This window comes from Balaenoptera borealis, assembly GCF_965194805.1.
Source record: "Balaenoptera borealis genome assembly, chromosome: 3".
Lineage (NCBI taxonomy): Eukaryota > Metazoa > Chordata > Mammalia > Artiodactyla > Balaenopteridae > Balaenoptera > Balaenoptera borealis.
Window position 1 is genome coordinate 156736497 of NC_138866.1, and position 8208 is coordinate 156744704.

At 37.6% G+C, this 8208-nt stretch overlaps 1 long non-coding RNA gene across 1 annotated transcript in view; it reads left to right on the forward strand.

Annotated features, from left to right (window-relative positions):
• LOC309625972 overlaps positions 1 to 7132 on the forward strand; it is a 264883-nt gene extending 257751 nt beyond the window's left edge. Inside the window, exon 4 of the long non-coding RNA XR_014242856.1 lies at positions 1087 to 7132. This is a non-coding gene — a long non-coding RNA (uncharacterized lncRNA). The remainder of the gene's footprint in view (positions 1 to 1086) is intronic.
• Positions 7133 to 8208: the final 1076 nt, after the last annotated feature.

Sequence of the window (8208 nt, forward strand, 5' to 3'; positions counted from 1 at the left end):
CAACTTCATCAAATATAGTCTTTTACTACATGTCTGAACAAACCTGTGTTAAACGTTTGACCATTCCTCTGGATACATTATCTATCACATTTCATTTGTCTGAATACACATGGTCTATGGTTCAATTTTAGGAGGTGTCATTTATAAAATATGCAGTTCCCTGCTATTTGAGAAAACTTTATCTGGGGACTATTAATATAATTCACTTGGTAATAACACCTTCAGATCTGGTACAACATACATTTTCTGTGTGTATTAACAGTAATGAAGAATAGGCATTATAGTGGTGCTACATTAGGGAAAGATAAAACGCCCCATTGGGCTTTAAAAAGGAGCCCAGTACAAATGTGACATTTACTTAACTATAGAGCATGAATGGTAATGCTACAATTATGTTAAGAGCTATAGAAGTATTATTAAAATATTTTAAAACAGCCAGTCCCTGCCCAGCCCCCCTTGGATGCTTGCTTTATCCTTTTATAAATCGTTTCTGTTGTAGAGTCACGGCTTTGGCTGCAGCAGCCAGTCCAGGACCAGGTGCTGTTGGGAAAATTATACAATTTGATGACTGCAGTCTGGAATCTGAGGCAGTTGATTTCCAGTAGAAAAATGAAGTTCCTTCTCATACTGTGTTCACTAACCATGCATATCTTGGTCCATATTTCTAGTGGCATTATTCAGTGTTGTTCTTAACCTGGTAAACATCTGCTTGTTGTTGGTATGTGGCTTGTTGTTGTTCTGGTTTGGATTTTGGTTTGCTTTTACTTTGATAATTTTTTATGTGATTTTTTATTTACCACACTTATAATTTTAGAGTACAGATAATAGAAGAGAGTCTCTTTATTTTGAATATGGCATCCAGTGGCAACTGAATATACACTGAATATCTTTTCTTGAAAAATCACCAGAGTGAGTAAAAAACTTAGTCAAGTCCCCTTTATTTCTATCCATGGCTAGAAATTACAACCTTTTTGGAGGTTTTTTTTCAGTGACTAACTATTGGAAGTAGAATAAACATTGTTGTATATAGCCTGCATATCTATCCACTGTATGATTTCTCAAAATTCTTTAAATTAAAATTAATAGGAGGACCTTCAAGATGACGGAGGAGTAAGACATGAAGATCACCTTCCTCCCCACAAATAACATCAAAAATACACCTACATGTGGAACAACTCCTACAGAACACCTACTGAATGCTGGCAGAAGACCTCAGACTTCCCAAAAAGCAAGAAACTCCCCACATACCTGGCCGTCTGGCTGACAGGGTCTTGGTGCTGTGGCCGAGTGTCAGGCCTAAGCCTCTGAGGTGGGAGAGCTGAGTTCAGGACATTGGACCACCAGAGACCTCCCGGCCCCAAGTAATATCAATTGGTGAGAGCTCTCCCAGAGATCTCTGTCTCAACGCTAAGACCCAGCTCCACTCAACAACCAGCAAGCTCCAGGGCTGGACACCCCATGCCAAAAAACTAGCAAGACAGGAACACAACACCACCCATTAGCAGAGAGGCTGCCTAAAATCATCATAAGTTCACAGACACCCCAAAACACACAACGAGATGCAGTCCTGCCCACCAGAAAGACAAGATCCAGCCTCATCCACCAGAACACAGACACCAGTCCCCTCCATCAGGAAGCGTACACAAGCCACCGAACCAACCTTACCCACTGGGGGCAGACACCAAAAACAATGGGAACTATGAACCTGCAGCCTGCGAAAAGGAGACCCTAAACACAGTAAGTTAAGCAAAATGAGAATACAGAGAAATATGCAGCAGATGAAAGAGCAAGGTAAAAACCCACCAGATCAAAGAAATGAAGAGGAAATAGGCAGTCTACCTGAAAAAGAATTGAGTAATGATAGTAAAGATGATCCAGAATCTTGGAAATAGAATGGAGAAAATACAAGAAACGTTTAACAAGGACCTAGAAGAACTAAAGAGCAAACAGTGATGAACAACACAAAAAATGAAATTAAAAACTCTCTAGAAGGAATCAATAGCAGAATACTGAGGCAGAAGAACGAGTAAGTGACCTGGAAGATAAAATAGTGGAAATAACTACCACAGAGCAGAATAAAGAAAAAAGAATGAAAAGAATTGAGGACAGTATCAGAGACCTCTGGGACAACATTAAATGACTGACATTTGAATTATAGGGGTCCCAGAAGAAGAAGAGAAAAAGAAAGGGACTGAGAAGATATTTGAAGATATTATAGCTGAAAACTTCCCTAACATGGGAAAGGAAATGGTCAGTCAAGTCCAGGAAGTGCAGGGAGACCCATACAGGATAAATCCAAAGAGAAAAACGCCAAGACACATATTAATCAAACTATCAAAACTTAAATACAAAGAAAAAATATTAAAAGCAGCAAGGGAAAAGCAACAAATAACACACAAGGGAATCCCCATAAGATTAACAGCTGACCTTTCAGCAGAAACTCTGCAAGCCAGAAGGGAGTGGCAGGACATATTTAAAGTGATGAAAGGGAAAAACCTACAACCAAGATTACTCTACCCAGCAAGGATCTCTTTCAGATTTGACAGAGAAATGAAAAGCTTTAGAGACAAGCAAAATCTAAGAGAATTCAGCACCACCAAACTAGGTTTACAACAAATGCTAAAGGAACTTCTCTAGGCAGGAAACACAAGAGAAGGAAAAGACCTACAGAAACAAACCCAAAACAATTAAGAAAATGGTAATAGGAACATACATATCGATAATTACCTTAAATGTAAATGGATTAAATGCTCCAACCAAAAGACATAGACTGGCTGAATGGATACAAAAACAAGACCTGTATATATGCAGTCAACAAGAGACCCACTTCAGACCTAGGGACATATACAGACTGAAAGTGAGAGGATGGAAAAAGATATTCCATGCAAAGGGAAATCAGAAGAAAACTGGAAAAGCAATTCTCATAACAGGCAAAATAGACTTTATATAAAGACTATTACAAGAGACAAAGAAGGACATAACATAATGATCAAGGGATCAATCCAAGTAGAAGATATGACAATTGTAAATATTTATGCACCCAACATAGTAGCACCTCAATACATAAGACAAATGCTAACAGCCATAAAAGGGGAAATCGATAGTAACACAATCATAGTAGGAGACTTTAACACCCCACATTCACCAATGGACAGATGATCCAAAATGAAAATAAATAGGGAAACAAAAACTTTAAATGACACATTAAACAAGATGGACTTAATTGATATTTATAGGACACAACAGAATACACTTTCTTCTCAAGTGCTCATGGAACATTCTCCAGGATAGATGATATCTTGGGACACAAATCAAGCCTTGGTAAATTTAAGAATATTGAAATCATATCAAGTATCTTTTCCAACCACAACTCTGTGAAACTAGATATCAATCACAGGAAAAAATCTTTAAAAACTAAAAACACATGGCAGCTAACCAATACACTATTAAATAACCACAAGATCACTGAGGAAATCAAAGAGGAAATCACAGCATACCTAGAGTTTATTTTTGTGTATGGTGTTAACACCTAAACGTAAGGCCAGATACTATCAAACTCTTAGAGGAAAACATAGGCAGAAAACTCTATTTCATAAATCACAGCAAGATCCTTTTTGACCCACCTCCTAGAGAAATGGAAATAAAAACAAAGATAAACAAATGGGACCTAATGAAACTTAAAAGCTTTTGCACAGCAAAGGAAACCATAAGCAAGACAAAAAAACAACCCTCAGAATGGGAGAAAATATTTACAAATGAAGCAACTGACAAAGGATTAATCTCCAAAATTTACAAGCAGCTCATGCAGCTCAGTATCAGAAAAACAAACAACCCAATCCAAAAATGGGCAGAAGACCTAAATAGACATTTCTCCAAAGAAGATATACAGATTGCAAACACATGAAAGAATGCTTAACATCATTAATCATTAGAGAAATGCAAATCAAAACTACAATGAGATATCATCTCACACCTGTCAGAATGGCCATCATCAAAAAATCTACAAACAATAAATGCTGGAGAGGGTGTGGAGAAAAGGGAACCCTCTTGCACTGTTGGTGGGAATGTAAATTGATACAGCCACTATGGAGAACAGTACAGAAGTTCCTTAAAAAACTAAAAATAGAACTACCATATGACCCAGTAATCCCACTACTGGGCATATACCCTGAGAAAACCATAATTCAAAAAGAGTCATGTACCAAAATGTTCATTGCAGCTCTGTTTACAATAGCCAGGACATGGAAGCAACCTAAGTGTCCATCGACAGATGAATGTATAAAGAAGATGTGGGGGCTTCCCTGGTGGTGCAGTGGTTGGGAATCTGCCTGCCAATGCAGGGGACACGGGTTCAAGCCCTGGTCTGGGAAGATCCCACGTGCCACAGAGCAGCTGGGCCCGTGAGCCACAATTACTGAGCCTGCGCATCTGGAGCCTGTACTCCGCAACAAGAGAGGCTGCGATAGTGAGAGGCCTGCGCACCACGATGAAGAGTGGCCCCCGCTTGCCACAACTAGAGAAAGCCCTTGCACAGAAACGAAGACCCAACACAGCCATAAATAAATAAATTTTTTAAAAAAAGAGAACATTTCTTTAAAAAAAAAAAAAGAAGAAGAAGATGTGGCACATATATACAATGGAATATTACTCAGCCATAAAAAGAAATGAAATTGAGTTATTTGTACTGAAGTGGATGGACCTAGAGTCTGTCATACACAGTGAAGTAAGTCAGAAAGAGAAAAACAAATACCATATGTTAACACATATATATGCAATCTAAAAAAAAAATGGTTCTGAAGAACCTAGGGGCAGGACAGGAATAAAGACACAGACGTAGAGAATGGACTTGAGGACACGGGGAGGGGGAAGGTTAAGTTTGGACGAAGTGAGAGAGTGGCATTGACATATATACACTACCAAATGTAAATAGCTAGTCAGTGGGAAGCAACCGTATAGCACAGTGATATCAGCTTGGTGCTTTGTGGCCACCTAGAGGAGTGGGATAAGGAGGATGAGAGGGAGACGCAATAGGGAGGGGATATGGGGATATATTTATACGTATAGCTGATTCACTTTGTTATACAGCAGAAACTAACACAACAATGTAAAGCAATTATACTCCAATAAAGTTGTTAAAAATATTAATAGTCATCGGTCAAATCAAAAGTTTTGAATTAGCATGGAGTGGTTATTTTTATTTTTGTGTTTTATGGTGGATTATGTCAATTCTGAAATAAGCTGCTTCTTATATTTCTCTCTTACTTGGTCATTTTAGGCAATAATACCTTGTGTTTGCATTAGTGGGATTCTAGGATAATTTATTTTTAAGACCACTGAGAAACAGGTCAATATTGCCATATGTTTTGTTGGTTTTCTATATTGGTAGAAAGATACTTTACTGAATTAATCCAATATAATTAGGTTTTGTCTAAAAGAGGGAACAATCTTTTTTATTTAAGTTGCAATTTACCCGAGAATATTTCTGGGTTCATACTTTATTAACTTTGAAGTTTTCTTAAAGTAAATGAGGATTTCCAATAATCATTACAGACCTTAATAATGAAGAACATAAAACATCCCAGAAAATCAATATTTGAATGCTGCTTTAAGCTGTTTTTACACATCATTAATTTTGATATGTCTCAAATTAATATCGTTAATAAATGGACTCATCACATTGTAATAATAATACCTATTATTTAAAATTTTTTGAAAAGTTTTAATTTTTTCCCACCAATATATTATATGTGACATATGAGATCTTTGAGGAAAATGAAGTTTTGAGCTCAAAATTAGTTAAAAGTTATAAATGCATTTAAGTTTCCTTGTTATTAATAGTTATTATTAACTGATGATAACTTTATCATCTTAAAGTATGAGGTATTGGGATGACATAGTTTCTAATACTGTGTTTGTTTCCTTTTCCTCATAAGGAACAGGTAACATTGAGTGATAATGGAAGTTAGCAAGGCAAGTAATTAAATGTGTCTTAACTCCTTACTTTCCAAGGTGAATCCTTCATTTACATGTGGTGTTCTCTCTCTGGCATCTGACCAGCTCTCTCAGAAGAACTAGGGCTATGAATTGTCCTTAATCATCTGGGAGAAGCAGCTCAATCCAGTTTGGACACGTGTTTATTGATGGCCCTTTGGCAATGAGCACGTCACTAGACATGGCAAGAATAAATAAGAAAGGAAGTGCTCTGTCTCTGCCCTTGCATTTCCATAAAACAAAACGTGGGTATCACTTGGAATAAGGCCCATTCTACATGACAGACGATGAGAGATCATACTCGCGCAAGCCTAGTAGTCTAGTAAGTCTCTGCAGTATTCCTTCTAGTGATCTTGTCAACTCAGTTAAAATGCGGTAATCTGGCACCCACATAACTAGATAACTTACCAAATGATAGTCAAGCATTGTCTCACTACTTCAACCTGACCATAGGTGTGTCTGTCCATATCTACATCTACATCTCTGTCTGTATCTGTATCATCTATCTATCTATCATCTATCATCTATCTATCTGTAGATAGATAGATAGATGATAGATACATAGATACGTAGATAGATAGATAGATAGATATGCACTGTATATACAGAAACATTAAAATGTTTAATGAGTCTAAAAACACACTATCTTTTACTAGCTCTGTTCTAAAGAGGACTTTCTTTTTCACAATTTCTTTGTGAGTCTTGGGTTGCCTATCTCTATAAGTCTAATTAATATGTTTATACACAGGATAGTCATACGTCCTAGCTTCTGCCTACTGTCCTGACATCTTCTCTGGTTTAGAATTTGCTCCACTTCATTTAAAAAATTGTTTTAATAACATGCCGTTTTAAATTTCATTAAAGTTAGGTAGGATAGGTATAGTAGATTTCTAATTTGCAGTTCCAGTTTCTACTGTGAAGGAAGATCTTACTCTTAATTCTTGATTAAATCTGAAAAATCATTAGTGATGGTCTTTTCTCCCCATTCCCCAGATTCTACAGCAACTATTTGGGCTGCAGCGCCTCCAGCTGGTCACCCCATGTGCTTGATCCATGTGGAAGCCTGTGAAATGCATCCAGAGGGCATAGGTAGTCAAGGAATTGTGGGTTAACTTACCTTAAAATAGGTAGGCAGGTAGAAGCTTATCTAATGCATTTAAGATAATCTGACATTCTGAATACAACAGCATTGTCATTTATTATCTGCTATAAACCTACAGTGATTTATTTAATACGTTCTTTGGACAGCAATGAGCTAAAAATGAAAGCATATGCTTAGTGAAAAATTAAGCACTATGTATCTGCTAGAAAACACACAGATGAATCTGCACCCTGCAAAATACGTTTGTTGACAGTTATCATCCACCATGGTATAGAATGACGCCATGGAGCCCAAAGGACATAAATCTGCTGAAGATGTGTCAGGATTGACTTCAAAGGTCATCGATTCTTTTAAGAACTCTGTAGTCAAAGAAGACCGTTCAACACATGCAGCTGCAGATGCATAGGTAACATCGAGTAACATCTCTCTGTTAAGCTTAACTCTGCCTATATTTTTGGGAGTTCTTTTAACCAACTAAGGGACCTCCTAATATGGTCCTGCATGACTACTAATATGGCTTGTGAACTTCTCCCGGGTTCTTTCAGGGTGAGTGGTAACCACCTCTGTTGAAGATCCTTGAAGTATATTCTGAGCTGTGTTCCTCCTTTTCCGTTTCATCTCATTCCCTGCTTGATGACAGCCACCCTTCTGCCTGCAGAAGTTTACTCCCACTCCAGTTCTGTTTGTTATTATAGATCTGTCTGCTTACCTTCTACACATTTATTTCCATGAGATTTCATGAAGGTTGGGACAATAATCTGTTTAGTCAATTGTGATGAATTGGAAGCCTATCTATCTATATATCTATACTTATTTATTTTAGATTTAAACTTGTTGGGTACAACATACATGCAGTGAAGTGCAAAAAACACTTAACTGTGGAGCTAGGTGTATTGGTCCTACATATAAACCCAAGTAGCCACCCCCAGCTCATGATACAGATCATTTCCAGAGCCGCAGGAGATCCCTTCATGCCTCTTCATGTAGGTTATACCACAGAGGCAGCCACTCCTCTGACTTAGCACAGGGGTGAGGGTGAGGAAGTAGTTTTCTATTAACTCCCATCTGTCATTTGCTAGGGCTGCTTCTTGGGGCTCTAACTCTTTAGAAATCTT